The sequence below is a fragment of the Anoplopoma fimbria genome, chromosome 15 (assembly GCF_027596085.1).
Source record: "Anoplopoma fimbria isolate UVic2021 breed Golden Eagle Sablefish chromosome 15, Afim_UVic_2022, whole genome shotgun sequence".
NCBI classification, from domain to species: Eukaryota; Metazoa; Chordata; class Actinopteri; order Perciformes; family Anoplopomatidae; genus Anoplopoma; species Anoplopoma fimbria.
In genome coordinates, this window is record NC_072463.1 from 24,463,868 (window position 1) to 24,478,250 (window position 14,383).

Here is a 14,383-nt window from a genome sequence, read left to right on the forward strand (position 1 = left end):
ACACAAATTGAATCGCAAGATGACATGGCAAAGTTTTACTGACTATTTCTTTTTGTAGTTGTTTATTTGTTTTCTCAAAGTACAGCTTGCAAAAGTATTTCTTATCACTCAATAAAAAGCTTCAACAGCGCAGGGCAGATTGGAAGATTAGTAAATGTATGGATTTAAAAGTAATTTAACACTGACCAGATCCGTCGTGAAATTTGTGATAAATGTATACCAATGTGAGGAGAGAGAGAGAGGATGCCTCATTTTGAAATGAAATGTAGTCATATATCAAGCTGTCCCTCTAAATTTCTCACTGTTCAGTAAATTTGCTTTGTGTTACGGGAGAAGCTGGAGCCAGCTGTCTCCATGGCAACGAATACTTTTCCAAATTGGACGCAACAACTCCACTCAGAGACTCAAGCATCAACCTGCAGCCACAAATGCAATTTGTGCTCTTTGTTCTGAGCATTTAAAAATTGCTTGCACACCAAGAAAATCACAGCTAACGTTGCACTGCATTTTACACAAATATTACATCTGGAAATCATTGTTTTTTTTACTTTGTTAATTATTTGTGCTAACACTGTTTTATTTACATTTATTTTAAGAAAGCAAGCTACCATAAGCAAACTAATAACAATGTTAGTAATTCGTTTTTTTCTGAATATCAGTGAACAATTGTATTTCTTATTGACAAACTGACTGATCTTTATATTTAGTCAGAGAGAGAAATAGAAAGAGGGTACATTTTATTTTAAGCAAACATATTTCTTCTGGGATTTAGAAGTTAGTCAATCATTATGCTTTAAGTTTAGAGATATGAACCTGTCTTGTTAACACAATACTGTACATGTTCAAATGTCCATACACTGCGGATTACGATACTATCTTACTGTATCAACTGTACCAATGTAGGGAAAAATTCAGAGCCACTGTATTATGATGACTTCTGCAATGTTCAAAGAAGGACTTTTCAAGCCTGTTATTTTTAATAAATGGTTGATGTAGAAATACTGTATTTAGACATGTTGTAAACCACATACACAATGCTCATTTTGTAAAGACATATGCTGCTATTAAAATTTCTGTAATAATGTATTTTAGTTTTTCATCTGGACCTTAAGTGTCAAACGAAGAATGATTCACTGGAAACATGGTTGGCTTAACGCAAATGTATGCTTGGTCATGCAAGAAGGTGTTTTAGCTCCATCTTCTCTCTGCCTGAATCACCTGGCGTTGTTCCTGGTGAAAATAAAACCCGCTGCCAAGCCATCAGGTGAGATTGATGCTAAACTTAGATGGCCCCATCTGTCATTTTGACACAGGCACAGGTTGTCTAGAAACCACCTGGATTTACTCCTCTGTGTACCCCTGCTCACACTCATCTCTCTCTGTCTTCATATTTGTTTTGCTGAAACAACAGACTGTAAGAGAAGTTAAACACAAAATGTTAAAATTATGCAAGATGGTCTTACCTACTTAAAGAAAGGCAGATTATTTATGGTAAAAAAAGTAAATGCTTCAGGGATTTTTTACATAAAGTTGATATCTTATAGTTGGATGATATAATGTGCAACATCAGAATGCTAACAAGTTATAGGTATAATTTTACCATTCACCATCTTAGCTGGTAAGTAGCGCCACACACAAAAGTACAGATGAGGTTGATGTGAATTTCCTTATCACAGGTATGTTGTCATATTTTGTGATCATATTTTAACTTGATGGTGGCACTAGATAAAACGTTTAGGGATCGCCAAAGTAAGGATTTTATATTTTATCTTGAGGGGAACATGAATGTTTTCACCACATTTTCTGGGAATCATTAGATGTTGAGAGGATTTATAGAATACATTTTGACCTGTTGATGGCGACAGAGAGAAAGTCAGGGGATAACCAAAGATGAAGGATCATTAGGATTCATCCTCTATAAATATTAGTACTGTAGTTCTTGAGATACTTCAGTCTGGACCAAAGTGCTCGACAGAACAAACAACAGGCCGATAGATCATGTTGCTAAAAACCTCAATATGTTAAAACAATGTAAGATGGTTTAGTCTACTTACAAAAAAAGAATGTATTTTACTTCTTGATACATTTGTCCAGTAAGTCTAAAATGACTGGATGAATGATAAAGTTATCTAACTTTTCTAACACGACTTTACAACTTTACTAAGATCCACAGCATCACAAGTGATTTTATAACTGTAACAGATTTATCCTGAGTGGCTTACTCCCAGAGGATAGTGGTTGCAAATCCCTGTCACCCTGGGGAGAAGTGATGTCAAAATGATTTAGAGATCACATTCATTTTTCCAGGAAGGTGTATGCTACTGCTCTGCCTTTATACCACCTTACAGACTGAATCAGCCCTTTTGATACCGAAAAGGCAGCTTGCTTTCATAATATGTCGATCAGCTCCCTTCAAATTCGCCACGGGCCACTCTGATCCCCCTCGGCAGAGGAGATTTAGCTGTAAATTAAGTTGGCTGCACACAATCTTTGAACAACCTTCAAATTGCTTCTGCTGCTTGTGCCTTTCCTCTTTATCCGATCAAGCGATTCAATTGTGGGGCGAAAAAAATAAGTCCCAGGGGCGTCGCCACAGCCGGCAACTCCTGGAGGCAAGGGAGTCACAAAAAATCCCTCAGAAAGAGCAGGGGGAAATGGATAATCATTGACCTTGCCTGGTCTAATCTATGCTAATGTATGGTAATCAGTAGACTTTCAGGTGATCGTTTGTGAGAAATCCACAGTGGCTAAGACTTCATTTGTTTGGTCTATGCAAGAACAGGCCAGCTTTGCACGTGAATAATAGATAATGTTGTTAATTTAAAGCCAGGATGAGATTAATCGGTCTGAAAGTATGAGTAGAGGAGAGGAGAGTGGTCTTCTCCTTCTCTGTTACCCTCGATTCTCACAGGATGTAACACTTCAGCCCAGGTCCTGTCCAGTCGAGAGTGACAGTTTGATGATGAGGTGCTGGGTATGCTAATATATGCCAAGCTGCTTAGACCCATCTTGTCAAACTGTCACTTCAGAGACATATGAGAACGTACAGAATGGGTCTATACTTATATCGCACCTTAACAAAGATCATACAATATATACATCTATACAATGTGCCTCATAAATATGCCCATTACAGCAAAGTGTTGTATGTGATAAAGCATTTCAACAGCAAGAAGAGAGAGGATGTCTATTACTTCGTGCAAGTGTGCATGCTCACAGTATATGAGGGTGTGAGTAATACTGGAGCTCTTCAGTATCATCTTTCAACACACACACATGTCTGTCAGTGAAGACAGAATCGTGCAGCAATGAAAAACACAAATACACAACAGTATTGGTTCTTTTTGTTCTCATTAGTTCTTATTTTAGAATAGTGTCTCACTGATTATAATATGATTGGACCAGCTTTTGGGACAATCATTCACTCAACTATCTCATGAGAAGACTGGCACCTAATCAGGAATAATTCAAAACTAAAAAAATTGACCTTTTTATCAGTTCCACGCCTGGATGGTTGGTTGAATTTGTATTGAAAAGTCTTATATGAAAGGTGTTGAATTTTGAAGGATATATTGGTAAAAATGAGATAACATATTATTAAGTATGTTTTCTTAGTGTATAATCTCCTGTAAATAAGAATTGTCATGTTTTTGTAATGTAAGAATGAGACGTTTATATCTGTTCACTGAGTCAACTGCCATGTTTCTACAGAAGCCCAGAACGGACAAACCAAACATTGGCTCTCGATAGGGCAATTCACATATTTCTGTTTTTGCATCAACCACTGTAGTTCTCCCGCAGTAAAACAAAGTTGTAATAATACCAAAAGTGTCTTCATAGGAGACATGATAATGGTTGACAAATACTGTAGACAAATAAACATTTTAAATAGTCTGTATGTGCTTACAACAACATAGCAGTGTGCTATGAACTATTTATATATGTCTATAGGTGTATCAGCACTAGATATGGTGGTTACAGTTAATAGTTTTTGTTTTACGAAAACGTGACTGCAGACAATCCATGATCAATAAAGCTGATCTTCATACTACAAGTGTTGCTGGAGTTCTGACCTGTCAAGATTATTTCCATTCTCCATACACTTTGGAAGAAGGTGCGCAAAATAATCCTTCTCTGAATTTTGGATTGCTAAAGCTGACAGAGCTACCTACAGTGCTGTCCCAGAAGTTGACAGACTGCACCAAACTCTCAAAAAGTTGGTTAGGTCTATTCAGGCTCTTAATTGAATTGAGAGCTTTCTAACTTTTGCACTGATGCATTAGACACAGAACTACTTTTCGCTAATGATGTTGCCAGCAGTCAGTCATCAAGACAAGGGTTTTGTTGTGCAGCAGGGACCTGAAGTCAAAAGTTTAATGGCTGTCCCCAGGTGAATGAGCTCATCGCAGCAGACCACAATGGAGGATAATGGAGATACATTAGTTCGCTTTAGGTCAATAATTTGGTTTTCTGACTCTGACTCAGATTAGGTTGTTATCAGAATCAGTAATGGGCTTTTGATCCCAATGTTTCTGGCTTCAGGTCAGTTTTGAGGAATAAGAAAGAGTGCTTGTTACCATCAGATCAACAGCCTGCCTCCACTCCACAACATGTTTGTTAAACTCTGATCAAAACAGGCACTGATATGACACAAGATACCAGAGCGTAACATGAATCATTTTGCAGCATCTGTAATCGACTCTGACGTTGGGATGATAGATGTTTCTGATGGTACCTGCTTGAGCGCACAAGCAGGATGGAGGTTAATTCACTGGTCCGATGACGACATGAGCAACTGACAGCTGTCTTCACACTAACAGAGTTTTTACAGATAATTCACCAACTGGCTTTGTATACCTCTTGGTAACATACAATAGGGAGGATAGGGTAGTGAGAAAAGGATTTTAGGTGGGCTGCTACCATGGCAACAGCAGGCTGTAATGGATTTGGACAGCACCTTTGGCTTGTGGCAGCCATTTCTGGACCTTTATTTAGCTTGTTTCTGTCTTGGGTTTTCTTCTCTCCACTTTTCGTTCTCACGCACAAATACACTCTCTAATGATGCTTTCATTACAGATGCTTGTCAATATAGCTAATAACCTCTGATGAGAAGCTCACAGAGCAGCACCTTCACCTCTGACTAGGCAGAACGATTAAACAAGATGATAAGCCCTGTGAGCATCGTGCAGAAATTGACACAAAGTAGTTAACTGATGATGTGCATCCTCAATAAAAATAAATGTGTTCATTTCCCTCGTAGTAAAAAGCTTCCCCACTGATTAATTGCCATTTGTTAGGACACAAAATGCAGGCAAAATGTAAAACAAATCCCATAAAATCCACTTCTGCATGAAGCTTACCTTTCTAACTCCAATTGCATTGGATGGTAAATAGTGTGCTCAGTGCAACAGGGAACGGAGAGTCTTTAATGCAATCCCGGGGGCCCCACCACCCACTGATGCTGCTGCTGCCTCGGTGAAAATGCTTCATTACTGTTACTCCATGATGGGAGCTCAGCATCACCCGTCATCCAAAAGGCAGGAGCCCTATTCTTTTGATTTAGTATCGCTGGGTCTCTCTCTCTCTCTCTCTCTCCTTCTCTTCTATTTGGCCAGAAGAGAGACAAAGTATATCTCACTGCCTGTCATCTCATACAGAAAACACCTTTAGAAAGAGCAGGCATTGTATGAGGAAGCTGCCCTTTTAACATGATGTATACAGTGTTGCCCAACTCTGCCCTGAGCTTAATATCGAACATATTAAGCTTATTACTGTTATTATTCCTTATATACCCCTCATTTTTAACAAGGAAGTTGATATAGAGCAGAGCCATGGCGGTAGATTCAAAATACAGAACACTGATGTTGCCTGGCGGCAGCCACGGCAGCAACTGCTCACTGTCTGAAAAAGGCTTACCATGTTCACTTTAGTTTATTGTTTTATTGTTTTTATTGTATTATTTGCTTACTAGCACTAACACAAATTAAAACTGAGGCCGATGGGCATACCATTAGTTATGCAGGTATTTGGTCCAAACTAAAGTAGTGGACAAATTAAATTTGCTGACCAGAGGGTTGCAATGAAAGTTGGGACAATGAAAGTTTTATTTATATAGCACTTTGTATTGCAACTTTCAACGACAAGGCCATTCACATTTACAAAAAACAATTGGGACCTTTGTGAACATTGAATGTCTGTACAAAATTGTGTGCCAATAATGGATAATACCTTAAATGGATATGTGAAAACATTTGATCTGCTGTAGGCTCTGGAGGAAAGGCCAGAGGATCACCTGAAACACTAGGATTTATTCTAAAGGTGTCACAGGTATCTATGCCAAATTTCATAGCAATCCAAATGATATCTGTTTTGACATTTTACCAAACAATGTCAGTCTTGTGGTAGTCGTAAAGTTAAAGTCAGGGGTCCCTAAATAAGCAGGGTTTATCCTTTAGGGATCATTAATGTCTGTACTATACTTAATACCACTGAATAGTACCTAGACTGCAATTACATCCAGCACAGCTGTTCTTATGGTGCTGGCTACAACGAAACACCTGCAAGTCACAGGCACACTTCATCAATAATTTATCATCCGGCAGACATAATGTTCGATCAATAAGTGGAGGTAACATGAAATATAAGTCTCAGAGAGTACTAGAGGAGTCCTGGGAATAAAGACGCCGATCCCTGAGCAGACAACCACCACAGCTCTGTCACTACACTGTATATGATTGGATTTCAGCATGCAAAACATGCAGTCTGTCACCATGGAGACTGACATGTATCACTCTGGTTGCCTGACGCACCCATTGGCAGACACAGTTGAGTTTGACTTACTCGGTTGCTGGCCAAAATTAAAGTGGAAACCTCTCAGGGGCTAATGGGGGATACCTCGAACAGAGAGCGAGATAAGCAAAGAGACAGATAGACGGATGCACTGGCTGACAGAAAATGACAAGGTGATTGAGAAGAGCAAAAATGCAAGAGAATGGGGAGGAAAAGGATCGGGATTAACAGTGGAAACCTCTGTCCATTTCTGTGTTGTGATGAATGTGTGACAGGTGTTCTCTCAGAGCAGAGAGTGATCGATGCTGATCAGCTCTAGCTCACAGGGAATCACTGCTTACTGTTATTGGTAATTCCTTTATCTACCATGTTGTTAAAGCTAGGGTGGGTATTAATTAATTAATTTCTTTACTGTAATATTTGGCAAAACTGTCCTAATAGCCAGTCAGCTATATGTAGGTGAAGTGCTCTGAGAATATCTGCTCATAACTTTGCTCTCCCCTGCCTCTGTGGGCCGCACCCAAAAATGCCACCGCTCATGTACACTTTGACCAATCAGAGCGAGGCTCCGATTCTCCGTTCTTATTGGCTGTGGGACTGTCCGGTCACCTTGGCAACGACGTTGGTGCGTCCCTGCGTGTTTCGTCTTCCTATCAATGTAACTGAATTCACATGAACGCGCATAACTGACGTTCGGTGGGAGGAGCTACAGCAGGTAGCGTGGCAGGGAGAGGCCAGAGAGCACGCGACGGAATCTCAACGGCTGTTTTCGCCCACCCTAGCTTTAAAGTACAAACATATAACAATCTAAATAAAGCATCGTATGTATAATGGAGAGTGGTCCGTGTCAGTTTCAAAATTAGTAGAGCCTATATGCCTCTGTAGTGGAAAGTAACCAAGAAAATGTACTTAAGTAAAATTTTGAGGTACTTTCTGCTACTTTTTACTTCTATTCTATTATAATATTGTACTTTTAGTATGAAGTAGTAGAACAGTACACAGTGAATGTACTTACCTTCTCCTCAAAGTGACAGTGTATGTTGGAGATTTTAGAAGGCTGATGAGGTTAATTTTTATTCATAAATCATACAATTCACATGCTCACTAACCAAATATTTCATTATATCCTCGATCATGTCTGATGACAGACACAAAAGTATTTATCAATACCTTTTTACATGTGCTAATGTGCATGTGTGTTTTCAAAACAGGAGGGCCAGCTGCCCTCATTTTTCTATTTTGTCTATTGAATTATCATGGCTCAAAACACTTTACAATTCATCCAGTAGAGGGCTCCATATCAATTACTTTTTTCAGATACAGTAGTTTTCCAAGATGAAGAGAGTAAACAATACAAGCATTATATACTGTATCCTGCAGAATCAGAACCAACTTTACGGGCAAACATAGGAGGAATATAACTAGTTCTAAAAATACTCATGCTTGTTCCAAGATATAATAAAACTGCAGGAAATGCTTTAATAGTGTGAAAGTTACACATACAGAATGCTCAGACTTTTGTTTTTGTATTTTCCATTTACAAAGAGATTCATAAAGAAAAAGATCTACTGTTTATACATACAAATCATAATTTTGATGATTTTAAATCTAATATCATTGTAAGAGTCAAAGTTGAAACAAATATGCCCTTACTTTGTTCTTTTATTACATCAGCAAAAAGGTCCCCTTTTCAGATAGAAAATATGTTTTAGGGATATAGAAGAGACAAGTTGCAGATATGCGGTAACAATCCTCTCAGTGAGCTTCACCATACTGTCAAAAGTCATTCAGTAAAACATGCAGTCATCTCTTTTGTCCCTCTTAGGCTGAACATTTGTAGTCTGTCAGTCGACATCAGAGTAAAAAGGCACAATATTTGACTGGCTCTGACAAGACATGCTGGTCTGCCTGTCTGTTTGTTTTGCATGCCATTTTAGTTTTAATTTGACAGACTTTCCTTTATTGGTGGAAAATCTCAGGTAGTCTCATAATAAGCAGTTTCTATTGTGTCTTAGTTTACCCTATGGAATTGATTACTGATGCTTCTTAAGAAAATGGATATGGAGTGTGTAGAAAAGTGACATGCTAAGGTGGGTGAAAGCAAATAAAAACCAGCAGGAACTGGTTTGATGCATTTAGGAAAATTCTGTTATTTCCCAAAAGCATTTTCAGATGATGACAAAATGGACGCTCACTTAGAAGCTATGTAGTTCAATGAAATCATTTGGAGTCATAACCACTATTAGCCACTCCACAAGCCTCTGGATGATAAAATATTCATTCCCAATAAAGTGGCCTCTCCCAGATTGTTTACCTCTCGCTCAGTTCTTCTCTAAACTACAAACTCCCACAGCCAGAGACATCAGCTTGGTCACTGCACACAAACACATTAATTTGAACCATAAACTGCAGATTTCCTGGCATAGCTTAAAAGTTGTTTTTTTCTCTGACGTTCAAATCCCATAATGAAAACAGATCTAAATATCAGACACAGATGTTTGGATTGTGGCTACCCACCAGTAGTTGTATTGCATAATGTCTTGTGATGTCTGTTTTTTTAAATACAAAAAAAGGGATGTGAAAGTTTGATTTGGTCATTTTGCATTGCCTTTATCTGAAAGCAAGATGAAAAATGATACATCAGGCTTTTGAAAGAAACATATGAGGAACGATGCAGATCAGTTTCTGGAACCTCTTAACCTTTTGTACAGAAACTTAAAAGTCTCTGTCTATATATACTGCAATATGCGATGGTCTATTTTTTTCTGCCAGGAACAACAAGAAATGGCTTGTTGTTCCATGCTCGCTGCATTAGCATTAGCTCCCAGTAACAGACCCTGGGGCCCCGTTGCTCAGTGGTCCCTGCGGCCGATCCAGCTTTTTCTGTCCTGACCCCTCAGTGGTGGAATGAACCCCACTGACGTCAGGACAGCAGAGTCGCTGTCCATCTTTCGGCGCAGACTGAAAACTCACCTCTTCATGAAGTACTACCCTGAGCCTTCCTCGTAGCACTTATTGCATTCGTATTAGTTTATTGCACTTATCCTATTCGTATTAGTTTGTAGCACTTATTGTATTCGTATTAGTCTGTTGCAATTATTGTCTTCGTAGTAATTAATAATAATAATAATAATAATAATAATTCATTTTATTTGAGGGCGCCTTTCAAAGCACCCAAGGTCACCTTACAGGGCAGTTTAAAAACAGAAAACATAATCAACAATCATAAAAAACACAAGAACAAGATACATTGAACAATTTACATAAGTGGGGTGAGATGGGTTAGATGGAATATGTCAGTTTAAAAAGATGTGTTTTGCAGACTTAAAAGTGGAAAGAGTGTCGGAATTACGGATGTCAGGTGGGAGGGTGTTCCAGAGGTGGGGGCAGATCTTTGAAGGCTCTGGACCCCATGGTAACCAGGCTGCGGGAGGCACAGTGAATTGAATGGAAGAGGAGGACCGGAGAGTGTGCACTTATGGGTGTGTTGGTGTGTAGGAGTTCACAGATGTATGGAGGGGCGAGGTTGTGGAGGGCCTTGAAGGTGAATAGCAGAATCTTGAAGTGGATGCGGGTTTTGACCGGGAGCCAGTGAAGCTGCTGAAGGACAGGGGTGATGTGATTAATGGAGGGGGTTCTGGTGATGATGCGGGCGGCAGAGTTCTGGACCAGTTGGAGTTTGCGGATGGACTTGAGGGGAGCGAAAGGAGGGAGTTACAATAATCGATGCGGGAAGTGACCAGGGTGTGAACAAGGATGGCTGTGCTATGGGGTGTGAGGGATGGGCGGAGGCGGTTGATATTGCGTAGATGGTAGTAGGCAGACCTGGTGATGTTATTGATGTGTGCTTGAAATGATAGTGTGCTGTCGAGGATGACACCTAATTTGCCTCTGCACTATACTTTTGCTCTGGCTTATGCTTTAAGATGCTTGTTTAAGAAAGGAGATGCACTTATGACTTCTGGTGACTAGTAGTTCTCTTGAATACCTATGTTGAAGACACTTCCTGTAAGTCGCTTTGGATAAAAGCGTCTGCTAAATGACTGTAATGTAAATGTAATGTAATGTATGATTCCATTTCTTATGAGGTCGCATTCACTCTCCTTTCAAAGCCCTTAATTGTACCAGACAGCTGTGAAAACAATATATAAACCACATGAGAGGAGCTGAACCCTGCTGTCTTAAATCAGTCAGGAGTTATGAAAGAGAGAACGGGGGCGGGATCAGCACCGAGTAACAGAGCTCACAGACTGGAAAAAAACGTTAAGCAGACAGGCAGAAGGAGACAGGAAATGAGCTGGATATTTTTGAAGTGGAGCACAAGCCATGCCGCCCCCTCGTCCAGACATTTGTTATATACCTCATTACTCACCACTGAGACATAACTAACGGCAAAGGACATAGTTGTAGTCTGTTGTCATGATTATTCAAGATCCTTTCAGTTTGCTACGATGAATTATTTTAAAATAGATTAACCGTCACTTAGATTTTCATTTAAAGGATTCATAGAGTGTGTCTCTATAAATTTATAAAGAGTTGCCCAAGGGAATAGGTTTAAATCAAACATATTAGGCTGCAGTTAAAAGGCTGATAAATCTAATTAAGGTTATTGTTGGACATAGACATTGTGTTTTAAAGGGTCGTTATGTGTAAAAAAAAAAAAAAAAAAAAAAAAAAAAAAAAAAAAGGGGTTTTTTGTACATATAATTAAGGTTTTATTTATTGAGGTTTGTTAGATAACCATTGTGTTTGTGGTGCTCATGACATTGGAAAAGTAAAGTTAAACAACAGCAGCTTGTCCTTCCAGAAACAATGGATTTGTTTGTCAAAACAAACCACAGACCTTCCTGTCAGCACTTAACAGTATTTTTTATATATCCAGTAAAAAGTTTCTCATGAGACTGTCTACAATACAGACCAGCTACAACATTTTACTTTTATTTCTCCACCAGCCCATAATATACTGCAGCAGGAACCAGGAACATGCACTTGGCTTCAGGTGACAAAACAACAGTAAAACTCCATGAATGCTTTTATTGACAGTATTTTAGTAATGAATTGTTGGTAAAATAATTGAGAGCATTGGCCAAAAGACAGGAGTTATTTCTGGTAGGAAGCAGTGCAGATAGATTATCCTGTAAAAAATAACACAATAAATAAAACTGCTGCTTAAGGACATTTATTCGGAAGAGAGATTATGTATCTGTAACCTGACCGTTGGTGCAATTAATTTGATGGCTAAGGCAATTACCAGAAGTGCATTTGTTTTTTTGTGTGCCAAAATAATGATTTGGATCAGTTGTTTGTGGGAATAGCTGCCACCTTTTCCTATCTAGTTTTCTTTTTTCTTGTTTGCTTCATTTAACTTTTGTATATTCAGCTCATTAAAATATTGCTAAATGCAGTTTTAACCGCATTAATGATACTTCAGTCATAGTAAATCAGTTACCCAGATATTAGGCCTGTCACCTCTCATTTTAGATTCAGCATCGGATGTATGGATCAATATATATATGTGAACACAAATCAAGTTTGTGTTATTAATTAAAGCGATTCATGCCATTCTGTTCAGGAAAAGTCAATTCTAAAATAACTTGATATCAGTGTTGATATTTAAATATTGTAATATTAACCCCTGGCCATTCAAAGACCTCCATGTTTGTAATAACAGTGTTATATAACCTTGTATTCTGGTGTTGTGATATACACTTCCCTTTGCTATGCATTTGGTTCCAAGGAAATGTCTTTGTCTTTGTGTTGTGAGTGGATAATCAGTACTGCACATTACATAAAAAAAGGAAAGGGTGGATGGGAAAAGGAGGAAACAATGTCTCAGTTGCAACACCAGGAAGTCTCATGACTTGGCTGTTATTAGATTGTATGATAGACAAACTGACCTGTCATAGGAAACAAATGGTGGGTGAGAGAATGGCGCCTAACTGCTTCAGCCTGGCTACCAGGCTCACTCCTGCTGGAGGTCACTTTAAGGTTACCACTCAGATTATGGACCTCTCCCTAAAAACATGTGTAACAACAGTTACACTTATAAGGTAAACATTGCAGGATATCATGGGGGAGCATTTCAATGTCTCTGCAACAGGAAGTGGCAAAAATGAAATCCATCATTGCAAAATATTTTCAAGGAAAGATCACAGTCATGGTCATGCATTTACTGCTCTCTAATCATGTGAATATGACACACCAGATCAGTTTTCACACATTATTGACTGCTTTTAAGCCCTTTGTCTATTCTAATCAATGCTAACTTGAAAATGGCCTTTGGTTTAAAGTGCATTCTCCCTGTTAAACTCTTTATGTCTCTCAAATTGCCATTTTGTTGCTGTCTCTGAGATAAATGAAAATATCAGTCCTCAGATAAGAGCTGATAATCACAGGCTTGATGATCGAGCCAACAGTCCATTTTCCTGCATTGTCAGTGATACACATGAACACAGTGTAGAAATCAGATAATGTTCCATCATAAATCTTAGTTAGGTAGATTGGACGGAGATTGGTCAATGTTGACATCACGGAGAGTGGAAGGGTTTGAGTCCATATACAGCAAGAGAGCAGCAATGGATGATGGGCCACATCAAGACATGACAAATGGGTTAATTGTTTGATTTGCTGTTTTTTACTGTTCAACAAAAACCTCACCCTTTCTTCCCATAAAATAACACTTACAGCAAGAGAAGAGCAGGCAGAAGAGAAGCCTGTACCAGCCACAATGGCTTTCAACATTAGCCATTAGGCTGGAGGTAGGCTTGTAGAAGCCTAATATTTCACCTTGGAAAAGAGCTTGAAAAGGCTAAGATGATTATAGGCTTTACATAGAAGCAGCAGCAATGTGCACAAAAAAACCCAAAAGTGTTTTTCTTCATTGTCTCTTACCAAGCATTCAGGTGAAAAAAGAAATTGAAAACTTCTATAAGACACGATTAAATAGGATTCAGGAAGCAGGGCTCGATTATTGCTTTAGTGAAACAGCAACAATAATTGTTTGTTCCATAGTGGTCACATGGTAAACAGTAGAAATATGCAAATAACATTATAAATATCTGTCAGGAATGTTTGCACTGCGCCAACGCAGTGACCATATGTTTGATTCTGTCTGAAGGAACGTGGTTTGGAGTCAGGTTTCCCTCAGTAACCAAGCATTTTACTGCCTAATAGTGTTTTGATTATGATGCACTTCTGAGGCCATTAGAGACTATGGCATAGTTATTCTTTGCAATAATAATCCTACAATAAACTAAATACAGTAAAATAAATGAATTTGCTTGTCTCTAATGTACAGTGAGCAGTACATGAACATATCCAATAAGGTTTCCAACATAATCAGAGGACACATCTACTACTCAGAGGACACACCTACTATACTTTAATGTAACATTGTGCTCACATTATGTAATGAAAAATGTATTTGAATTTATTGTGAAATCGTGTATTGACTCAAAGGCAGATGTCACCCACTCAATTTGAAACTTTAACTCCCAGCTCAAGTGTAGAAAAATATTTAACCAATGATAAAACTTCAAGAAAAAAAACAGTAACTTTGTCCAATCACAAACAGATAGACATGCTGTGGAAGACC